Source organism: Lissotriton helveticus, chromosome 4_1, assembly GCF_964261635.1.
Source record: "Lissotriton helveticus chromosome 4_1, aLisHel1.1, whole genome shotgun sequence".
NCBI classification, from domain to species: domain Eukaryota; kingdom Metazoa; phylum Chordata; class Amphibia; order Caudata; family Salamandridae; genus Lissotriton; species Lissotriton helveticus.
Window position 1 is genome coordinate 2,133,379,594 of NC_136063.1, and position 19,065 is coordinate 2,133,398,658.

The 19,065-nt window shown below is 43.9% G+C and overlaps 1 protein-coding gene across 1 annotated transcript in view; it reads right to left on the bottom strand.

The window, feature by feature from the left end:
• Window positions 1-19,065, bottom strand: part of LOC144828257 (uncharacterized) — a 321,312-nt gene that overhangs the window by 13,795 nt on the left and 288,452 nt on the right. The window lies entirely within an intron of this gene.

A 19,065-nucleotide genomic window follows, 5' to 3' on the forward strand; every position in this document is an offset into this window, starting at 1 on the left:
GAAGCAAGGATACTAAAAGGATATTGTGTAGATTTGACGGACATTATACTTAGTTAGGATTTTCACCAGAAACTACTTTAAACTTTGTTATTTCTTTTTGAAACTTCACATCACTATTATCTTCCATCTCTTTTTCAACACATACAATTCTCTTGACTACCAAAGAAACGTAACTCTATATCATCACAAACTTTTTTTATATCATTTATATTAATACTCGATTTCGTGCTGCAGCAAGACCTACACCTATCCAGATGATTCCTCTTGACTTTGAATATAAACTTGCAGATGTCTATCGATCCAAACATTAATTAATAGGATCTAATTTCTCGATGTGAAAGCATCTTCAAGCTGAAGCTGTACAATTTTTTGCTAAGTTTCTTCTGTGAAATCTCTTCCCACATTTCTTTCAATTCTGTCTTCTCAGACTTGGTAATATATGACGTGTCATTGTGAGGCACAGCAATTCAGTTATCTGCAACATATTGTATGTCCATATTTCCATTCCACATCTTCAAAATCACCGGATTGTATTCATTAATGTACTTCGATTGTTCTGTTCTTTTTATATTATAGGTATTTTTGGGTGATTTTCGAGTGATAGTATGCCTCACTGCTGACATAAAACTGTTCACTCTTCCTTGTGATGACTTATGGTGCACTGAGTTAGTAGTACCTTTGGAGCTCAGTGTGTACGTACCCTGCGATGATGCGTGGTCCAGGGGGAGCCGCACTTGGACCAATGTCTTTTGTCTATTGAATTCTGCCTTAATAAGGCCACATGGCGATGAGTTATGGTGCACTGAGTTAGTAGTACCTTTGGCACTGAGCGTGTACATATCCTGTGACGATGCGTGGTCCAGAGAAGCCGCATTCGGAGCTATGTTTTGTCTATTGAATTCTGCTTCAATAGGGCCACGTGGCGATGACTTATGGTGCAGTGAGTTAGTAGTACCTTTGGCGCTCAGCGTGTACATACCCTGCGATGATACGTGGTTGGGGGGGCGCACTCGGACCAATGTCTTTTGTCTATTGAATTCTGCCTCAATTTGATTTTCGAGTGATAGTATGCCTCATTGCTGACATAAAACTGTTCACTCTTCCTTGCGATGATTTATGCTGCACTGAGTTAGTAGTACCTTTGGAGCTCGGCGTGTATGTATCCTGCGATGATGTGTGGTCCAGGGGGGGGCGGTTTCGGACCAATGTCTTTTGTCTATTGAATTCTGCCTCAATACGGCCAAGTGGCGATTTTATTTATTTATTTATTTATGTAAAGAGTTTGTGTAGCGTGAACAAGACCCATGGGTATCAGAGCGCTTTACATATCATGAGGTAGTAAGGAGTTACATCTTGTACAGACGAGTTAAATAAAGAGTTAAATAAAGAGATATGACATATAAAAAACATTAAACACAATATCTACAGATTTTTTTAAGTGTTCTCTCAGTGGCCTGGGGTAGATAAGGTTTTCGGTATTTAAGTTCATTTGTCCTGTATCTTGACTTGTGATTTCCATCTTCTCCATCCATGGGGTATAACCCTGTCGCAATGTTAAAGAGGATCCAACTAGAGCTATGGTAGGAATTTGCTCATTAAAAATATTTTCGTTTCCCTCCTAAATGTTATTGTGTTTGTTACCTTACTGATGTTTGGTGGAATAGAGTTCCAGATTCTAGGGCAGAGGTCTTCAAACTGTGGGGCGCGCCCCCATGGGGGGGCATGGATGGGTTCCCAGGGGGGCGCGAATGACTCTGCATTTGCATGTAAATGAAGATGGCCTGGAAGTGCGGCGATGTTTATTTGCTGCATCTCCATGCTGTCTTCATTTACTTCGAGATGGTGATCAGCATGCCATGGGGGCGGAGGTCAGGAAGTGTGCTGGCAGGGTCAAAAAGGTTGCTAAAAAACACAATCATTTCCAATGCAATAGGTCTCCAATTTGTGAAAGTTAGAGCTATTGCATTATAAATGATGTTTCAATACAAATGCCAGGATAACTCCAGTGAATAATGTTCTTTCTGGGGAGAGACCGTAGCTTTGTCTGGAAGTGGAAGTTTCTTTTGACTCATCATAGCACAGAAGGTTAATATGCCTGCTGCACAGAATACGTCCGATTCAGATCACAAAGTACATACACTATAAATAGGTCAATGGGTTATGGTTTTTCTCAGAGAGATCTTTTTGTTACTTGCAGTTTAAAAGTTAAAATACTAATATATAGCTGAGTGCTATTAACTGTCTTCAAAGTGCTGCATGCAAACTGCAAGGAATATATAACAGCTACTTATTTTTCTGTCCAGTTTTTGCTTATCCTAGTATTGCAAAAAGGGTTCATTTGGGTAGAAATCAAGTCTTCTTATTTAAGAAAACCGCTCACAATGGTATTACATTTTAAATTCTGAATTTGTGCTTTTCCAGACCAAAGACTCTTAAACTATACTGCCTACCAGTACGCATGACATGTGACTCCTACACCTTGAAGGCCTCTGTCTTATGTAACATTTCCTATACACGGATTAACACTTGTATGATTGTCTCCATGCAGCGTATGTGTGATGTACCGTGTTCTGACACCTTAAACTGGAATGAGTGGCGCTATAAAACTAAATCAATTTAAAAGACAGTGGTAATGGAGACTTGGGGGGCATTGTCAAATGGTGGTAGTGAGGGAATCCGTGGTGAAGTGGTCTTTGGGGGGTGGGGGAGTGAGGCGTCAACAAACATGTCGCACAGGGCGCCAACAAGATTAAGACCTGCCCGGGGGCCTTTATCACAGAAATTTCCTTAGTACCGAATCTTGTGGTAGCTGTTTTTTTCTACTTGAATAATGTTATAAGAAATGTGGTAATTACAGAACAACAGTGTTGGTAAATTCAATTGTTATTTCCTATGAGGTTTAAATGCACACCACACAGGGAGGGACTTGCAGGGCACTGGGTGGATTGGTAGGTACTGCCCTCTTCACCCCGTGAGATTTTGGAGTGATAATTGCTTCACAGCACTGAATTCACAACCGAGCAGTTACTCTAGGGAGGCACTGAGCCTACTAGCCAACTCTGGTACAGGGACAATAGGCTTCAGCAGCAGGTTGAGCACTGGGAAAGAGCTGCAGTCAGAGAAAGAGGTATTAGTTATAGAGGTCAAGCTCATCAAAAGGCACCAAGGACGAGTTTAGAGGTAACAGGGAAAAGAGCAACTGAAAGTAAGAGGAGAATGGTGGAATAAAAGGAAGGCAAGCTGGGTTCAGGGGCAGAAGGCTGGTTCAGTGCAAAGAAATATTGGAGTCAGGAGAAAAGGCAAAAGTGTTCGTCACTAACGGAATTTCGTCAAGATGAAGTTAGAGAAGAAATTGTTAAAGGGGGTGGGAATTGTTTAGCGGCCAAGGGAATAGTTAATGTTTGTTTGAGTGCTGTGAGGACATATTAATCTGAGCGGCAATAAGCAGATGGTTGTTTTTTTGTACCTGAGCTCAAACGGCCTTATGACAACAGCAACAAGGTGTCCGTGGTGATCCCATCCCAAAGTATGTTTGGGAGATTAAATTGCTGCTGAATCCCTGCTCAACATATTTAAAAAACATGGCAGAAGACCACAAAAGAAGTGAATTGTGCAGCAAAATAAACCGCAACATACATAGAACTAGGTTCACTTAAAAACACAAGTGCGCATCAAGAACGTATTTGTCTTCCTGTACTGCACACTAAAGCAGAACTATCGAAAAGACATAAATCTGTCCTCCAGAATAGAATGTTTGTAAGTACTAGTTTACAGCACTGAAGAATTGGATATGCAGTACTATGCAGCAGATGATTGATTACATAGCAAATGCGGTAATATAAGTGGCCTTTTTTTTTTTTTAAAAAAGGCCATTCATTAGTGAAGCAGGTACTGCTGCCAGGTGTATAAGTGGCCACTGCTGATTATCAATAATTAAGCAGATGCAGCAGGACTGGGGCCCATGGTTTTGAGGGGCCCACTGCATCACAGTTATCACTGTCTACCTTTAAAGAAGAGGCATGGGAGATTATTTTCCTTTTTAGCATTAGGACCGAGGGCACCTTTGCAGAAAAAAGGGAGACATAGTGTGGGAGCTTTATGTTTTTTCTGAAAGGGACAGAGAACCTTATTCAAAATCGGAGTGATGGGCAGGCATGTTGAGGAAGAGGTGAAAGATGTAGAGGAGAAAGCCTTCTACTCAGGACTGCTGTTATCAATAATACAGCAGGTGTAGTTGTATTGGGGTCCAAGAGTGGGAGGGGCTACAACACCCCAATAATGGGGAGCAGTATTTTTGGGACCAAACATGTTTTTGTTTGATGCATTTGCTGTTTTATAAGTATCATACTTAGTGTGGTTTATTCCTGAAATCATCTCATAAGCCCGTCCCTTGCACACAGCCATGTCCCTCCCGCTCCACCAATCATTGCCTTAAAGTTTTGTAGGGTGGCCCGACCTCAAAATATTTTGCTTGGGGGGGGGGGGCTCAGAGCAAAAAAGTTTGAAGACCTCTGTTCTAGGGGCTGCTCCAGAGAACGCTCTATCATAAGTTCTTTTCTTCCGGAACATGGGTGGTCTCAGTACCAACTCCTTGGCACTCCTAGCAGGTCTATTTCCTCCAGATAGAACTATTTTCAGGGCAAGATATCTTGGGGTGTTGTAGTGAAGTGCTTTGTGGGTGATACATGCCATTTTTAGCTGAATTCTGGCTCCGTGCGGTAGCCAGTTTAAAGCTTTGAGGTGTGGAGAGATATGGTCGAACTTCCTTGAGCCGGTTATAAGTCTCGCTGCTGCGTTGAGGCATGCTTTTAGTGGTGCTGTAGAGATTTGTGGTATGCCTGCTAACGTAGTGCACCCATATTCAATCCTTGAGATGACCAATGATTGGACTGCTAGCTTGAGATCTGCTATTGAAATGAAGGGTTTCACCTTTCTAATGTAGTTTAGGAGAAAGCGAGCACTTTTTGCCATAGCCTTGATATGTTCTTTCATATCCAGGTTCTCATCAAGTGATATTCCTAGTGATTTAGCTGAGTCGACTAAGGTAGGGGTGCAGTTAAGCGCTGTGATCATTCTGGCCCATTCCTTAACTTCTGTATGTTTCTTTGATGGTGAAATTAGGAGGAATTCTGTTTTTTGAGCATTTAGTTTTAGGTGATTGATTGTTAACCATTTTAATGCCATTTCTAAGGCCTCATTCATTAACCTGATATCTTCCAAAGACGAGATCTTGAGGTATATCTGGTTGTCGTCCGCGTACATGTGAAAGGAAATTTTGGAGTTTCGAAGAATTACTGTGAGCGGTTCGATATATAAGTTGAACAGAGATGGAGATAGTGTGCATCCTTGAGGTACTCCAATCGTGTTAGGACAAGATGTTGAAAGCAATTGATTGACTAAAAATCTTTGTGTTCTATCCTGAAGGAAGGATTCAAACCATTTCAACACCATACCAGATATTCCCATCCTGTCCTGTAGCCTGTTTAGTAGTTTTACATGACTCACCATGTCGAATGCAGCTGATAGGTCTAGGAGGATGAGTAGGCATGATCTATTTTGGTCTAAGGCTTGTAACGCATTATCAACTATCTGTAAGATCGCTGTTTCAGTGCTATGTCCTGTTCTGAAGCCCGACTGGCATTCATCCAAAAGAGAGAAATTGTCTATGTGGTGGTTGAGTTGACACATTTCTCTATTAGTTTGGCGAGTACCGGAATGTTGGTTACTGGGCGAATTTATTCGGGTCGTCTGGGTCCGCCGTCGATTTTTTTATAATGGGGACTACTTGACCTGTTTTTAGGCATCCTGGTAGAATCCCTTGTGATAGAGAGGCGTTAATAATTGTTGTCCATAAGGGAATCACGGCCTGGTTGATTTCTTTTAAGCATTTCGATGGGAGACCTAATAACCACTATGGTGGTTATTAGGTCTGATTTCTCATAGCGTTTTGGCAATGTTGTTTTGGTCTAATAACTTGAAAGAGTCCCAATGGGCCTTGTTTTTTGCTCCATTATCCTCAATTAAGGCGTTAGAAACGCTCGTTGTAAGTGTTTGGCTTTCTAGGTTATCCGCTGCACTCTTGAGCTCTCTTTCCAACGTGTTGGATTTGTCTGCGAAGAAGGTAGAGAAAACTTTGCAATTCAGTTGTGTTTTTGTGAATTCTTGAGTCGTTTTGCCAGACTTGTTGGACTGTTGTTTTAGTATTTTGAATAATTTACGCTGTCTGTTTTTGGCGGAATCCAATTATGATCTGATAAATTTCTTTTTGGAGTTGAGGATTTTTTTGTTATACTCTTTCCTGGTTTCTCTTAGAGATTTCAGTACGAGAGAAGAAGGGTGTTGACTCCATTTCCTTTCCGCCATTCTCAGTTTCTGTCTTTCCTCATTAAGTGTCCCATTGAACCAAGGATTTTTAATCTTCTCTGTAACTCTTTTCAGTTTAAGAGGCATTTTGGAATTGACTATATCCGTTATAGAAGTACAGTAGTAGTCCGTTAGATCATTTACGTTCTGTATGTTCTTTGGTGGTTGTAGGTCCTTTTCACAGCTTTCTAATAAATGTTCAATGTTCGAATCTTTCGTGTCCCTCGCTCATTTTTTAATTCTGTTCGGCTGAGTGTGTTTGTTCTTTTTCCATGTGGGAATCGTGAATGTTATGACATGATGGTCTGACCAGTCGCATGGCTCTATTGCTATACCTGAGATGTTCTTGTTTTTTGAAATTATCCAGTCCAACGTAGCTCCTTTCGAGTGAGTTGGCTCTGTACATAATTGTGAAAGATTGAGCTCAGCTAGGAAATCTTTAAAGGCATTTATTTGTTTGTCATTGCTGTTGTTCCAGTGTAGATTAAGGTCCCCTAAGAATATATTGTTTACGTCGGTGTTATGATTTGCTGTGATGATCTCCATTAATTGTTCTATGAACGGCATATTGTTAACAGGTGGGTGAAACAGTGCATGCAGGTTGCATATTTGGTTGTTGTCCGACCTTATATTGAGTCCTAGATATTCACACTCTTTAAGCGGTTCTGACTGTATTTGGACGATTTCTATATCCAAGCGATGTATGCAGGCTATGCCACCCCCTTTCTTTTGTCGTCTATCCAGTCTCACAATGTTGTATTGAAGGGGCACTTGTAGATCCAGGACTGGAGATAATGATTCTGATAGCCATGTTTCAGTGAGGATTGTCACATCAATTTCTTGGCTAATGATGAGGTCGGCTATGTCTGATGCATGTTTAGTTGCAGATCTGCAGTTGATCAAAAGGCATTTCAATGATTTTTCTTTGCCGTTTGCAGTTAAAATTTGCGGTTCAGAGATAATCTGAACTTGTTGTAAATTATTGAGGTTAGGTTTCCTGTCCTTCAGTCTAGGCATTCTATTGACATTGACCTGGACTGTTCTGATTTTCTCTTCTCTATTGTGCTCCGGCATCTCATATCCCATTAGTAAGGATAATGTTTCTTCTTCCGTTAAGTCCTTAGGTGTTCTGTCTGGTCTATTATGTCTATTTGATAATGGCATCGCCATCTCCTTGCTTTTTCTTTGAGAGTAATGTATTAGCTCCATGATGTGCTCTATTTTTTTGTGGGTGTTTTCTGTATTTTCTTGGAGTTTTCCTATCTTATGCAGAGAGCTTCGAATGTCTTGCGACATGATGTTAATTTTTGTTCTAAGATCTTCAAATTCTCTCAGGGTTTGAGGAGCTGTGTTCGTTATGTTGCCTCTTTTGTTGTGTGATTCACCATTAGATTTCCCTTTTTTCTTTTGATCCGTTCTTTTCATCAAAATTCCTGTCTTTTTGAGATTATTAGTTTTGTTCGTGTAAAATAACTTTCGTGTAGTACGAGGTGTTCTTTGTGAAATTCTTTGCACCTGAGTAGGATGGGGTATCACTGTGTTGGGGTTTTCTATATCTGTGCTTTCCCGAGTTTCATGGAGCGGCCTAGACGATGGAGATGCATCTTTCTTCTGATCTTCTTTGTTGTTCTCCGTATATTCCGAGGCAGTTTCTGTTTCTGCTTCATTTCTAGGTGTTGTGCTTTTTATTCGGCTTGAGTCTGTTACTTGCGTAGACTGTTGTGTATTTTGCGATTCTCTGATTATTATATGATCTGTAGACGTAGTGTTCCTGGTGACCGGTGTGCCTTCTTGTATAGTTATGTGTTGTTCCCTTCTTGTGTTCTCCGTGTACCCTTTTAATGTATGGAATATGTTGTCAAATTTTTCTAATTCGTAATTTGAGGCTTGTATTAGCACTATACCGTTTTTGTACATAGTTATGCTAAGGTCAGCTCTGCATTTTGGGGCGGACTTTGTCATGATTTTTGCGCCATGTGGAATATTGGTAATGGAAATTACGTTTAGTAAGTTAGTAATGACAAATCGCCATTTCGCCGTTTTTCTTGTAAAGAACATCAAGTCATTCACTTTAGTGCCTCTAACTGTGCTGGATGTGGGGTCTGAGATCAGCGTGTCTGGGTCTCTCCTCAATAGGTTATGTTTGAATTTTTTTGCTGCATTTTTGGAGATTTTGGTAGGATATCTTATGATGTGTGAGTTAATGCTTACTCGTTCTCTGCAATTGTCCGCCATGATAATTGATTGGTCGCGTGCGTTATAAATATAGTGTAGTGTCGTATTATGCTGATCGCAAAAAACACAGTTGATGGACAGAATGTAGAACAATGTCATACATTCACCCCAGTACAAGGATCTGGGCCTAAAGCCATCGTTTTTTTGCACTCCACACCACCCTGGGTTAGACACTGGCTATATGCAAATCAGCTCTGACCCTGTGCCTCATGGGAACAGTCCAGTCCGAACTACCAAGCCATGTCTTTCCCAGACCGGAATCAAGCATCCAAGGACCGGTTTCTGGCTATCAGCCTTCATTCAGCCTGGATATGCTGATCGTCAAGAAGGTTTCGATATCCTTCAGGATGTGCCAGACTTTTTCTTTTCTTTTGAAATATCTTCTGTTTAATCTGTGTAGCCAGATTGAAGATTGGTACAATTTATCAGTATTTTATTACAGTAAAAAAAATTCTTAATATTTTCAGGAGAATTTCAAGCATGTTTCAAGATGGCCGCCGTTTTTTTCATCCTTTGCTGTGAATCTGTTTTCCTTTCTCTATCTCTCTTGTTTCTTAGTCCTCTTTCCCTTGTTGATATCCTATGTTTATATGGTAGTCCTTTTTCAATCTTTCTTATGTACTAGTCCTCTTTCCCTTACCACTACCCTGTGTAATTAGCTGGTCTCTGATGTTCCTTTGAAGTCCTCTCTCAGTCTTTCTTGTGTACATGCCCTCTGTTTACTAATGCTCATATACTTAGACGTCCTCGGTGGCCGTCATTTTAAGGTCAGGCAAGCCGGGTCCCAGATTCCTCTGTTCTTCCCTTCCCTTCCAATCGATTCAGCACAACTAGAGTTTAATTGCACTCAATAGCTTGTAAACTTTTAAATTCTGGCGCTCACCTCCAGATGCGTGAGGGCTCTGCTGTGGACCACGCCGTGTATGCCCAATCTGCCCCTGCGGCGCCCGACACAGTGCCTCTCCTTTGGCTCGGTTCCTCTGGCGATCGCCGACCTTCACTGCGCTTTATTCCCTCGACGTGCCACCCTCATCAGAGGCCTAGGGAGGCGCTCACTCATTATATTCTGGGGCAGCGCTGCAATTGATTTCCGGCAGCGCTGCAGCCGTAGGCAGCTCGCACGCACTCCCGAAGCTGCTCCGCTCCTGAGACCGTCAGCTCGATCTCTGCACTCACTCCTGAAGATGCCGGCTCCTGGGACAGTCAGCTCGACCTAGCCCCTTCCCAGTGTCAGAGGGCTGAGTGTGCGCTGGGCGCCGGTCTCGCTTGGGGGCAACGACCGTCTCTCCAGAGACTTGGAACCCGATCGCCTATCCTCCGGGGCATCGGTTTTTCCGTTGAACCACCGCTTCCTGCTGGCTGTGTCCGTTATCCTCCGGCATTTCTCTTCTGCCTTGTCCTCGTCAAAGGAGCTCCTCGTCCTTTCCTGTTCCCTTGGCTGTTCTCTGCGGGTGGGTGGCGGAGTTAATTCAGGGTGTAAAATCGTCCGTGATATCCCGAACCCCAGGAGCTCTTAGTAAGGGCTAGTAAAGTTAGTAGTACCTTTGGCGCTCAGCGTGTACGTACCCTGCGATGATGCATGGTCCGGGGGGCCGCACTCAAAGCAATGTCTTTTGAATCTTGCCTTAATAAGGCCACATGCCAATGACTTGTGGTGCACTGAGTTAGTGGCACCTGAAGTAATTAGCGTGTGCGCACCCTGCGATGATGCGTGGTCCGAGAGCGCCGCACTTGGACCAATGTATCTTGCGCACTGCACTGCATCATCTGCAATCGCTACTCCATCTGAATTGTGAGGCCTCCTGTCCGCAGTGTAGATGTGTAGATCGAAGGCAGTAGTCTGTACAGACATAACTCTGCGGTGCTGTGCCACTGGGTTCGCAGGGGGCCTGTGTCAAGGAGGCCCGTGGTCATGGCGTCAGCCAAGTGGCAGGGTGAGGCCCGCCTCTCTGGCAGATCCATTGGCCTTCATAGTTCACAAGTGAACCACGCCCAGAGCCCCAGCTTATTTATTTATACTCCTCCGCTGGACAGGCGTACATTGGACGAGCCCACTGCTCTTCCGTTTCTAAGGGAGGACAACACAGCTACATGTCCGAGATCTTCCCCACTGCCTGAGGTAACATGGTTGCGTCTATTGTGCACAACACCTCAAGCACTAGCAGTATATATACAGATGGAGAGGTTTATGATCTGTATAGTGAGGTCTGTCCAGCACATCACCGCTACACTTGGTATTGTGTGCATTATTATTATTGATGGATGAGTTGCGTCCTTCACACATACTTGGTTGCCATATCAGGCAACATTCAAGTATTGTGTGGCTGAGGGACCATGCCGTTTTTGGAAGGTCTGCTGTCCTGTTCTGCGCTGCCTCGGTGGTAGCGAGGAAGGGGGTGGTCCGGGGGGGACTTCCTGAGGCTGATGGCAGTGCGTGTTGTGCCCTTCATGGGTGTTTGAGCTACGTGATCAGTAACTCTATGACATAAGTTGTGCTTCAGATGTGATTCTGGGCTACGATCCCTTTCACATTGTAGGTAGTCGTCCTGGTTTACACCAGTAAAATGCAGATGTTAGAGTTCTACTGCAAACGTGGCTTATTCCCTGTTTTTGGATCGCACCCCAGATTTGGCTGCTCATTGAAAATATCGGGAACTGGTGCTTTTGCGTAAATTTTTGTAGGTTAACAATAAAGTGATCATTTAAAATCACTGAAAAACTATAGGTTTAAAGCAGAAAATAATTAGAAATTCGCATTTAAAAAACCTTTGAAATTCACTGAAAAAACCATAGGTTTCAGGGACGTATAGTTACAAATGATCATTTAAAAATGTTTTGAAATTCACTGAATAAAACAGGTTTCAGGGACATTATTGTTACAAATTAGCATTTACAAAACCTAAGGAATTCACTGAAAAAACCATAGGTGTCAGGGACGTTATAGTTAGCTGGACATTTCACTCAGGCAAAACCATAGAAATTCCATCATTATAGTTAGTTGAGCTAACTATGACTTTCGCCCCCGCAATGCACCGCTGATGACGTCACATATTACATCATTCATGACATGGTCAGTGACATCACTGATGACATCTCAAATGACATCCCTGATGACATCATCCATATGACAATCTGATGCACCTCCTCACACCCTAATATAACTTTTGATACACCCCCTGTAAAATACAGAGTTCCATTTTCAAAACCATCGAGACACAAAAACCAGTTACTGCAAACACACTCACTAATTCCTAGGTCTACAGACAAATGCACTCATTCACCCATACAACCATTCATACATGTAGTCACTGATCAATACAACACTATCATATACACGCATGCAGCTATACACACCACCATTCATCCTACTCACTCATGCAATCATCGTAGTCAGTCATAAAAAGAATGAATCATAGTTCAATTTTCTCACATACACAGTTTTACACACAGTGATGATGAAGAGGACAATCTGCACATATGTTGAGACACCCTCCAACAGATAATGGACAGCCCCCGCACTCCACCCCCAAAAGCAGGGTAGGCCAGCTGCCTCGAGGTGACCCCATCACCTGCACAGACCACACAGCAGGATCCACACAACCACGGCTGTCTCCCAGGACCCTACGAACAATACATTGAATTTCAACTCTGTGTGTTGGGTTGCCAGGTGGGGTTGGCGGATCAGCTGCAGGTGGGTTTTGAGCTCGTGGCAGGCAAACTCGAGGCCATAAATGGGTGTCCCATCAGGGACCACGTACAGTCCCTTATGGACACCCCGTGTCCGCACCATGCCCACCGACAATCCTTGGCTGACCTCGCTGGAACCATTACTCGGATACAGGAACTGTCCAATCAGACAAGCACCAGCGATGACAGCACAGAGTTGGCACAGATGCAGAGGACAATGGGGACCATGGAGCAGATGCATGCTGGAAGTATGGCTGCCACGGCTGAAAACAGTGCCCCATCACCTTCGTACCCTGATGTTTCAGTGGCACCCAGTGATGCAGCCATTACACCACCACACACACAGGACACACCGGGCACAGAATAAGTATCAGAGGTGTAAGATGTGGATGGTAATTACTGCGTGAGGTAGTAGCATCCATCATTGGCAGATGGTGAGTTCCTGCCTGGTTCAGCCCTATGCATCATGCTCTGGGACAACACCTCCCACTGTCCCCCGGAATACTGTGCGACATCCACCCCGGACCCTGACATGGACTGCCACATCTTCACTGCTTGACAATAACACAGCAATCCTGCTGCGTACTGCACTCTCCCTCTTCCCAATCACTTTTCAATCCCCAGAGGACTCTGTTTGGCCCACCACTGGGCGTCCATGTTATGTGGGCTTGGATGACCATTGTTAGAACTGGGGGTCTCTAGTTGGCAGGGGTAGGTACCACTGTCCAAATAGGGACCCTTGCTTTTAGTCAGGGTAAGGAGGAAACCCTCTGAGATAACCCCTGCTCACCCTCTAGGTAGCTTGGCGAGGCAGTCTAGGCTAACCAGAGGCAATGTGTAAAGTATTTGTACCAACACTCACACTAACACAGTGAAAACACCACAAACTGACTCCACAACAGTTTAGAAAAATAAAGGTATTTAATCTAAACTACACAAGACCGAAACGACAAAAATCCAACATACACAGTTGAAGAATATGGTTTCAAAAGAGTTCTTAAGATTGCACAAAAGTTCTTCAGGTTGCTATAAAATTCTTTAGGTTGAGATAAAAATAATCCACAGTTACGTGAAAAGTTCACAGTTGGGTCACGTTTAGCTCACAGTACCTTTAGTTGCAACAAAGTTCCAAAAGCGGAAACTGGTGCGGTGGAAAACAAGCGATGCGTTGCTCCTGAGACCCTGGGGAGGCGATGCGACAGCCCCACTGCAGCAGCGGGCGTGTTGCGACGAATCCGGTCTGTATGGGGAGGAAGGCCACTTGTATGGATTCCGGTGCGTTGGTTCCGTAGGAAGTTTGCTCTCGCAAAGGCACGATGCGACGATCTTTGGAGTTGCGACGATCTCCGGGGCGACGATGCGTGGACCAGCGGTGCTCTTCTCTCTCGCAGCTCCTTGATGCGATGGCTTCAGCGATGACTCTCGCAGCGACGTGATGCGGTCCGCAAGCAGGCGGTGCGGCGATATCACCCAGCGACGACAGGCTCTGCGATGACACTCGCAGCGATGTTAGGCTTCCCGCACCGATCGGGTGCGTCCCGCAAGCAAAGGATGCGACGGCTCTGACAGCGGCAACAGGCGCTGCGACGATCGCGACCTTCGTAGTGGCGGGAATTTCCTCGCACTGTCAGGGATGCACTCCGCAGCGAGCTATGCGATAACTTTTCTGTAGCAAAGTCTCTCAAGCTTAGTTTCCAGCTTCCCAACACAGGTACAACTTCCAGAGGCCCCACACATGGGCCAAGCGCTCCAGGAAGGACAGAACTCTCTCAGTAGAGTTCAGGGGAAGCTGGGGGTGAAGTCCTTTTGTTCCTGGGACTTCAGAACAGGGAGTCAGCTCTTCTCAGGCCCTTGGAGATTCCTTCAAGCAAGGGGACACAGCACAAAGCAAAGTCATTCCACTCTCCTTGGCAGCAAAGCAACAGCAGGGCAATCCAGCAGAGCAACATCTGGACAATCTTCCTTCTTCAGTTTCAGCTTTCTCCTTGGCAGAGGTTCCTTCTTGATTCCAGGATGATCTAATTTTCTGTAGTCAGGGGTCCTGTACTTATACCCCTAAAAGTCTTTGTTCTCTTTGTGAAGGAGGGCTCTGAGCCCGGTCTGAACCAGTTCTGGGTATTCCTTCGCCACTTTGTTTTCCTGGCCTCTCCCTTCCTTTCAGAGAGAGGGGCAGGGTCGTCAGCCGCCCAGCAGGAGGTGGAGCCAGCATTGTGGAGGGAAAGCACAGCCCTGGAGCTCTTTGTTGACATGATTCCTTCTCTCCTTTTACAGTGCAGGGCAGAGACATCAGACGCACCCCAGGGGGTGGAGCCAGCACTGTGGGGGGCGGGCACAGTCCTATTCAGGCCCAGGTGCTAACTCCTCCCACCACTCATGTTGCAAATGTAGTTATTCAGCCTAGTGCTGACTCAGCCAGCCTCCTGGGGAATCCCCAGCCCCTGCCACTCTCAAACCAGACAGTCAATCCACAAACAGGCCAAGGCACACAGAAAGGTCAGACAAGAGAACAGCAAATTTCTAAAAATGATATTCTCAAACACAGGAGTTAAAAACCACCTTTCCTAAAAGATGTGTTATTAAATTCTGAGTTCAGGGATGCCAGACTTGTATGTCCTATCTTGTTCCTATGGGAAGAAATGCTGGTAGCCACTGTAGCCAGCATCCCCCATGATAGCCTATGGAGCAAGATAGCCTTGCAGCAGTGAAAAAAAAATGAAAATGGCTGTAATTCACTACCAGGGCATGTCACCTGCACCAGTACATGCTCTACCTTTCACATACACTGCACCCTGACCAGGGGGGTACCTTGGGCCTTCCATAGGGGTGACCAATGTGCACAAAAAGGGAAGGGTTAGGCCTGATCAGTGGGGACACTAACCAGGAGGACATGGCAGTTCACAGACTGCACACAGGCACTGCGATGGTAGGCCTGAGAAACCATTTTAGGGCTACTCATGTGGGTGGCACAATCAGTGCTGCAGGCCCACTAGTAGCATTTGTCATCACCAGCCCTGGCACACCCAGTACACTTTACTAGGGACTTCATGGTGATACAAATATGCCAATCATTTATATCCAATTACAATACAATTTACACAGAGAGCATATGCACTTTAGCACTGATCAGCAGTGGTAAAGTGTGCAGAGTCCTATTGCCAACAGCCATGGGTCAGGAAAAATAAGGGAGGAAGAAGGAAAAAGTTTGAGGATGACCCTGCAAGAAGGGCCAGTTCCAACAACCATGTACAACTCCAGCTCCGTCATTCAGCAGAATGTGAATAAAACAGTCGAAATCACACAGATGTCTCATGAATATGTTCAGCCATGTTTGAAAGTATGCCTTGATGTAGGGACAATGATTGCACAGGAAGGTACACCCTGGTGAATGACATCAATGTGCATGTTTATCCCTGAGACACATGGCCAATTGGATGACTGTGAAGGTGAATGCTAGCTGTGTCCCCATTGCACATTAATAGCAATCTCACAACCCCCCAACGTAGGCACACGTCCATGTATTGAATAGGGCTGTGTGTAGGAATGACCAAATCGGTAGCAGGCCAGAAGTGGTGTCCTATTTCACATGTGACAACAGAACTTCACGTCGCATACCTACTCACACACATCTGTGTGGAGACATTCTGTTCTGATTTATGACATTGATCCACATGCGCAGAGGTTGGACACCTTGCTCACATTGCTGAAGACACATAAGAGCACTGGTCTGCCAGCAACTATCCCAAAACAATGTCTGGCTCACAGAGGTGGTGCTGGCAAAAGGGACCCACCCCCATTGTACATGTCAGTCAGACCGTCCCTGTGTAGGGACGATGCTCATTGCGGCACATGAGTGGTCAATCTACTCAACACTCATCCCAATTAGACACCAGTGAAGTTGTGTATACTTTATTGGCATGTGTGTGTCAGTACGGACAAGGCAAGGGCCACAATTGGCAGGGACATGCTTAAGACACTTGCACGCAGCATGGGAGCTTTTCGAGGTGCAGGAAATGGGGAGGCAGAGCTGAACACCAATTATTGCAGATGGCAGCAGTCTAAGCCCATCTTGCCTTGCTGGACGAGTCATGTGTTGTTTGGCGTCTGCCCATTGCCCCGTGTGAGGGGGCATGGCTTACAACCCATAGGGTCTGCATAGTGCTCTGCCACCGGACTGCACCACTTGTCTGCTCTGCTGACAGTGATCAGGTGAAAGGGTCCGACAAGGTCACACGTTGTGCTACATTGCCATGTGTGTGCTCTCTCCCCAGCAGTGTGTCCGAATTGGTATCGTTGCCAAACGACGCTGTGCTGCTCCAACCATGGAACTGCATCACCTTGCACAAAAAAGCAATAAAGACTATACAGAAAAGAGATGGAAAATAAATAAGAACATTTTGCTGACGGTTCACTGTGGATTCACTTATTGGATACAAACACAACAATGAGAACATGAGCAGTGGAGTAAGAAAACCAAGATGGGGCAAATTGGGAAATAGGTGATGAGAGGAAATTTAGGAAAGAGATAATATATAGGAGGGGGAAGATAAAGAAAATGCCCAATAATAATAACAACAAGAAAATGGGGAAAAGAGAGCAAATAGAGGATTTTAATAGACCCACAAATGGTGACGAAATGAACTGGTACTAATTGGATAAATTCTACCTCAGAAGAGTCATGACCCTAGGAAAGGAACATTTAACATTTGCACAATGCACTAGTCACTTTGTCTTCCCGTTTGGAAATCTACTTTAGATGAACCAAAATCTATGCAGAGAGACATTTGGAATGCTATTTTGCACAAAAATATTTGCACAAAATATTTGCACAATGCACATGTTACTTTTTGCTTCTCCATAAGGACTGTAACACATAGAACATGACGGGAGCATTATTTATTGATTAATTAATGAAACATTGAGATATTCTGATTTTACTCTCATACTGTGTTTCTTTAAAACCCTCAAAATTCATAGTTTTTTACTTGATTTTAGATGGCCATGATTAGATTCAAGAATGTACTTTATAAAATGATATACATTCTTTCTCCTCCTCCTCCATATGTCTCTCTCTCTCCTTTTCTCCTTTAACCTTTCTTCTTTTTCACCTTCTTGAAGCACCCTTCACTCAACTCCCTGCTCCCTCATCCCTTTCCTGCCGTACTTCCGTTTAACATAGTTGTTTTTAACCAGGCATTTATTGTAAGAACGAACTCTTTTATGGTACTTCACCAGCAATGCTTTAATTGCAATAGGAAAAATGGTAACTGTTAAAAGCCATTGTTAAAGAATGAGGAAAAACGGGTTAGCAGTCTAGTCTATTTTATAGAAAAAAACAAGGGATTCATGCACTGTATCACTTTAAATAGATTAGACGGCAGGACTCTATGGTCCAGTTGAAGGCATTAGCCGAAACGTGTTGACCGTCCTTTCACGTTTGCACTAATGGTGTTGATAAAATAAAGTACTTCTAAAAAGAGTTCTTTTGTTGAAAAAAAATAATAATACATATATATATATATGTACATTTATCTATATATGATGAAGAAATCCCAATGCCACAGCAGACACTTTGAAGTAACACAAGGATACAGACTCCAAAAGCTGGTGTAAAATGATGGAAGTTTATTCACACATCAAAGGTTCAACATGACGCGTTTCGGCTGCCAGACATGCAGCCTTGATCACATAGCGCTTTGTGTGAACATGTGCAGAATATATACAGGTGTATTCAGTAGTCTGTTTACTATGCCTATGGCAGTGAGTAGGTAATTTTACTACATCTTTTACTTCGTCATTACAACGTCATGAGTGTCATTTTACTGCATGAAGGAAAGCAAGCTTTACATGACATGGCAGACTTACGAGACAGCATAGAAACCAGACTAGGTTAATACTAGAAGCTAAAGTTTCCCTGGCGGGCCTGTATGTATACATACATCTGTGTGTGTTCCAATCCACTGTTGTACATATATGTGTGTGTTCCAATCCACTGATGTAACCATGTTATGAATATTTACATTTAACATGGATTACTGTTCTCAATTTGTATGTATTTTATACTGCAACTCACATCCATTTTGATTCTGAAAAGCTTAATTTGACATAAGTCCTCGGTTGAAAATGCTTTAATTTGCCTTTCTTTCTGCAGGTGTGTTGTCATGTTTCTCATTAGCTAGAGAGAGTTTTATTGTTTGATTTGGCGACTGATAGTGAGACCTGCGGAAAGGAAATTGGCAACAAGCTTGGAGAAATAGTGGTCAACGGGGGCCTTCTGTTAACCGCGTACCAGGATGATGGGGTGTTCAAGGTTGGCAGCTGCAGACCCAGTTTCGAGGGGATGGGAACTTAAGGAGTATGTTGACTCTCCTCACATTCAGTAATGTGGTTGGTTCTTGGTGGTGAGAAGAGGTTTATGATGTTTTTACAGTTACTGTTATATGTAATTGTTGTTTTCATCGCTAATTAGGCAGACTTTCCCTTGACTCCTACAGGGAACAGATGTCTCTTTGCGCTGGGCTTTCCCTGATTGTAAAGCTTCATGCCGAACACTTCTCTTATTTCCTTGAACTTCTAAGGAAGTTCTGTTCTGTGCTGACACCTTCTATGCCCCCGGATAGATTTCTCTGTTAGCTATTCCTATTCTCCACCTACGTTTTACAGCAGAAGAAGGAAGTTTCTTTATGGAACACCTTATTGCTACAATGTGCTTTATTTGTGTTGTGGCCATTACTATTCTGTATCTCATTTTATTACAACTTAACCTACTGGCACATTTTAGTC